The sequence below is a fragment of the Orycteropus afer genome, unplaced genomic scaffold, assembly GCF_000298275.1.
Source record: "Orycteropus afer afer isolate SDZICR_OR568_19922 unplaced genomic scaffold, OryAfe1.0 scaffold00018, whole genome shotgun sequence".
NCBI lineage: Eukaryota > Metazoa > Chordata > Mammalia > Tubulidentata > Orycteropodidae > Orycteropus > Orycteropus afer.
The window spans coordinates 19,564,141-19,569,833 of NW_006921605.1; the positions used below are offsets into that span (position 1 = coordinate 19,564,141).

General features: G+C 39.1%; 1 protein-coding gene across 1 annotated transcript in view; it reads right to left on the bottom strand.

Annotated features, from left to right (window-relative positions):
- TANC2 (tetratricopeptide repeat, ankyrin repeat and coiled-coil containing 2) overlaps window positions 1-5,693 on the bottom strand; it is a 413,117-nt gene that overhangs the window by 246,323 nt on the left and 161,101 nt on the right. The gene's annotated exons all lie outside the window — the stretch shown is intronic.

Here is a 5,693-nt window from a genome sequence, read left to right on the forward strand (position 1 = left end):
TAGTGCCTAAGGCACTTGACTGCTAACCAGAAGGCTGGCGGTTCAAACCCACCAGCCACTCCTCGGAAGGAAGGTTGGGCAATCCTACTTCCGTAGCGATACTGCCTCGGAAACCCAAGGAGGGGTCGCTATGAGTCGGGGCTGACTTGACGGCAAATAACAACATAACAACAACATAATAATTAAATATTTTGAAAGTTCAATTACGAAGACTGCTTTGGTACTTTCAAGATGACTTCTAGTACATAAGCTATTAGGGGGAAGTGCTTAGCACAGCACTAGCACAGAAATACCAGTTGAACTGGAAAGTGATTGGTATACATTATAGCATCATAACTGTCTCAGACATGTAAGTGCTTAAGACGAAATTACTTTTTTCAATAGTTTCTGCATATTCTTCAAAAGCCTCTTCCATTACTAATTCACAGAGGATTGCAAGTTATCCCTGTAAAAACTTATATAAAGTTCTGTCATCACAGTGGCAGAATTCTCCTCTATTTTCTTTAGAGGATTAAAAAAAAAATTAGAATACAGAAAATAGTTTTGAAATGTGCCAATACTTACAACCTATAGACAACTAAATCACACTTTACTATCTGAGAATGTGTATGTATATTTTATGTAGATGTAAGAAAAACAATATACTGTTATGTTAATGCCAGTTACTGTCTCCATGGCAACAAAGGCCTAAGGCTAAGAGTCCTACATAAGGTTCTCTGACAAAAGTAAGCTTTGAAATGGCAGAATTCTCACCTCTGCTAAGAGGGTAATACTTGAGCTTGTCTTTTTAAATCACTATCACAAATGATGATCTCAAGTAATTTGCTTACATATATACAGGCCATCAATAGCCAATATTATTAGAATCTCTTTCCTTATAACTTTGTCAACCAATTCAAAAACAATGAAACGTTTTATTGATCCAGTATCGCTCAGTATAGGAGAAACAGTTACAATTTAATTCTCAAAGCTTTTAAGTCCTTTACTGGAACTTTATTAAAGCATTCGCATGGCAGCATAGTAAGTATTATACCTACTGAGTTCGGATAAAGACAGCACTACCCCACACTCAAGGGACTCTATATATCTAAAAATCTTAGTAACAATGTTTTATTATGAAATCTGGGGCTAGTAGACGGACAGAGATCAGTAACTTATAGTAGATATGTAAGGAAGAAATTGAGGGATGGTAGGAGAAACTGAGGAACACAGGAAGAACGTAAGGAGTCTTAGTGGCACACTGGTTAAGAGCTTGGCTGCTGCTGTCGGCCTGTACCACCATCTTGCAGTAATCTGCCAAAATGAAGAACACAAAGGAGAGAGGAGGGGCACCCACTCCGCTATATGTTTTCTAGCCCTTTTGGAAAACAGAATTGTTCCTCTGCCCACATATATGTGAATCTACAAGAAAGGTGATGCTGCAGACATCAGGAGAATGGGCACTGTTCAAAAAGGAATGCCCCACAAATGTTAACATGGCAAAACCAGAAGAGTCTACAATGTTACCCAGCAAGCTGTTGCCATTGGCTTTGTACAAACAAGTTAAGGGCAAGATTCTTGCCAAGCAGCAGCCATCTAAGATTTAATAACTGGTCTCTCCTCATCTGAAGAAAAGAAAAATGAAGAAAACAAAAGATGCATAGAAACACTTAGTCCAAGCTTGGGACTACTGGACTATGCAAACCTCAGCCTACATGACTTTGAGACAAGAAGAACTAGATGGTGCCTGGCTACCACTGTCAGCCACTCGGAAAGGGGTCAAAATAGGAGATCCTGGATAGAGTGGGAGAAAAATGTGTAAAAAACTCAAAATCAAAGACAAAGATCAGGCTTCCTAGTCTGATACAGACTGGTGAAACGCCCAAGACCGTGGCCCCTAGTCACTCTTCGGGCATGGAATTAAACTCACTCCCATGGCTTCCAGCTAAACAAAAGACAGACATGTAAGGTGAACATTTACACAAGGTAGGTACACTCTTTAGGAAAGTCAACAGTGGGAGATCAGAAAGGCAGTATTTGCACAGGAAGACAGCCCAGAGGGCAAGAATGCACAGGAAAGAAGGACACAGGAAAAGGTAATCACAGGAAGAAAGTGGGAAGAGAGCTGTTACATTATGGGGATTATAATCCATGTCACGAAACAAAATGTGCATGAACTGTTGTATGGAAAATGTATTTGCTCTGTAAACTTCCACTCAAATCACAATTAAAAAAAAAAAAAGACAACCCAAGGCATTTTAATTTATTTATTTTTATTTATTTTTAATTGCTTCATATGCATGAGAAAGCTGGACAATGGATAAGGAAGACCGAAGAAGAATTGATGCATTTCAACTAAGGTGTTGGCAAAGAATACCAATATACCATGGAATGCCAGAAAAACAAATCTGTCTTGGAGATAGTATAGCCAGAATGTTTCTTAGAAGAAAGGATGGTGAGACTTCAACCTCTGTACTTTGGTCATGTTGTCACAAGGGACCAGTCCCTGGAGAATGGTATCATGCTTGATAAAGTAGAGGGTCAGCAAAAAAGAGGAAGACCCTCAATGAGATGGATCAACACAGTGGCTGTAATAGGCTTACACACGGCCTACAATTGTGAGGATGACGGAGGACCAGGCATGCTTCATTCTGTTATACACAGGGGCTGCTATGAGTTAGAACCGACTGAAGCTTCCTGGAATGTGTGAAGGTAAAGGATCAGAAAAGGAAGAAGGAAAGAAGGAAAAAGGCATTTGGGTCGACTGAAGCCCCACCCTGCTCCACCCAGAGAGGCACACCTTGTGAGACCCATGGAAACAAGCCTGAGCTACTGGGCCCTATTCTCTATGAATTCATGGCATAACAGACACGAAATAAAAATGTGAGGTCTTTGATTTTAATTATGTAGAAGTGTGGTGTCCTCTCCCCTAAATACCAAAAAACAAAACAAACAAACAAAAAAAACCAAACTCACTGCCATCAAGTCCATCCCGACTCATAGCAACTCCCAAGATGTAGTATGTAAAGGACACTTTGCTTCCTTTTTAAAAAAAAAAAAAAAAAAAAGAGCTCAGGTGCTAACTGAAAAGTTGATGGTTCAAACCTACCAGCTGCTCTGCAGGGGAAAGATGCGGCAGTCTGCTTCTGTAAAGATAACAGCCTTGGAACCCTTATAGAGTGCTGTCGTCTGTTCTACAGGGTTGCTGTGAGTCAGAATCAACTCAATAGCAGTGGGTAGGAGGAATGTAAAAGAACTGTAAGATGGAGTCAAGGAGAAAATTCAGTATCCTAGAGATAGTATAAAAAGAAGGAAACAGCCATAGATCCTCTCCTTGGGTTTCCAAGGCAGTATCACTAAGTGAGTAGATTGCCCAACCTTCCTTCCAAGGAGTGGCTGGTGGGTTTGAACCGCCAGCCTTCTAGTTAGCAGTCAAATGCCTTAGGTACTACGCCACCAGAGCTCCCTAAGAGAGTGTCTGGTATGAATTAATCAGAAGAGAAATACATCCTGGAAGAGAAAGAGAAAGAGAGAAAGAGAGAGAGAGAACCTCTTACTAAAATAAGTGATATTCCAACAAAGAAGGGAGTTATTTTAGAGCCGTGAAGTGCAATCCATGCAGACTTCTCTCTTTTCTCTGAGAAGGGAATTTCAACTGAGATGATCTTTACAGCTCAGAGTGGACATTTAATCCTTCTTTATACTTCCATCTTCTACCTTTATCCTTGGGGTACTGTGAATGTCTAATTATAAATTTAAATACAAGGGAGATAATGTTGCTCCAAGTCAGTGGTTCAAACCACCAGCTACTCTGTGGGATGCCAGTCTGCTTCCTTAAAGATTACAGCCTTGGAAACCCTTCAAGGCAGTTGAACACTGTCCTATAGGGTCACCACGAGCCAGAATCGGCTTCATGCCACACAACAGCTGATCACTAAGAAGTCTTTCCTAAGAAAAAAGTTGTGATAAAATGTAAATCAGGGCTTCATGTCTGAGATATTAAAGTGTGTGGTAACATTTAGGATTTTCTTTTTCCAGTCATTGTTTTGGCAATGTAAGTCTTTTTTTTTTTTTTAAGTCCCAAGATATTCATCATTTGGGGCCCAATTTAAAGGAAGATTAAATCCACTCCTCGGAAGGAAGGTTGGGCAATCCTACTTCCGTAGTGATACTGCCTCGGAAACCCAAGGAGGGGTCTCTATGAGTCGGGTTTGACTCGACGGCACATAACAACAACAACAATACTGTCTGTACTCACTAATTTCTCCCAAGATCATCTGAGGAGAGGAGGCCGGCAAAGAAGAGTAAACAGGTGACACACATACGTTAACGGTGAAAGTGAGAATCTACCCGTAGGGGCTCCTCTGTAAGGTGGAACACTGCAGATGATGCTGAAGTACAACTGGTCTGACCCAGTAGAAAGGCATTAAAATAAGAACTTTATATAACTATTGATGTATTTGTCTTTGATAAAGTTTCATAGCAGAAGGGAGTTTTTAGGAGGAAACTGGCATAAATCTGAAGGAAAAAAATCATGGTAGAGTGGTACAGAGACAGACCCAATCAAAGCTAAAACCAGGAAAATAAAATATGAAAAATGAATATAAAAAGGGGCAGAACAAGATAAAGTACCAAGAAAGTATTTTCACAAAGTTGAGCTTGAGATTCAAAAATGTATTTAGTAAGGTTAACCTAAAGATAAACTAATTGTCAAAAGGTTTGAGAAATAGAACTTATAAAGATGTGAACAGTGAAAAATTTATCTGGAAAGAGAAATCTGTATTTTAGAAAGTTTTAACAGAGCTTTTGGGTAGAATCTTATAATCTTCATATCATTTTAGTTCCAAAACATTCATTAGAAAATAAACCTTTTAGTGCCATGAATTTCCTGGGGCTGGGCTGGGAAAGTCGGGTAGAAGAAATACTCTTTTGTGACCAAACCCCAAATCCACTGCCATCAAGTTGATTCTGATTCATAGTGACCCTTCAGGACACAGCAGAACTGCCCATAGGGTTCACAAGGCTGTAAATCTTTACGGAAACAGACTGCCTCATCTTTCTCTCAGCTATTTGAGACAGGCTTCTTTTATTTCTTCCTTTATAACTCCTAATCTATGTTGGGCTTAAAATTTGGAAGTAGGCGAGGACAGGATCCTGCTAACCTATCCAGGATGCCATTTTTCATGATTGTGCTTTAATAATACACCAGCAACATTGCAAAGAAAGGGGGAGGGCCTAGAAGCTTTTACCTGCTGGCTATGCATCTCCCCCATGGTCTGGTTTATTAGGATCAAAAAAATAAAGTTAAATTGAAAAAACAAAGGGGGGACAAGGAAGAAAAAAAAATGATAGAATTTAACAATATGGCACAGTCTAAAAGTAAATGAAAAAAGAAAACTACAATTAATGTACCTAAATTATGATTTTTCAGGGAGAAAGCAACTATCTAAAGAAAGTAAATAAATAAAACAAGGAAAAAGTGACAAAAGAGGAAATAAAATTTAATTTGACATGACAAGCTTTATCAAATAAAGTCAAGTCTACTATAAAAGAGTTGCTGACTCATCATAATACAAATAAAAATGTTATTGTTCTGGTTACCTAGTGCTTCTCTTGACAAGAAATATACCACAAATGGGATGGCCTTAATAAATAGGAGTTTATTCTTACAATTTGGAGGGTTTAAGTCCAAGTTCAAAGTGCCAGGCTCTAGG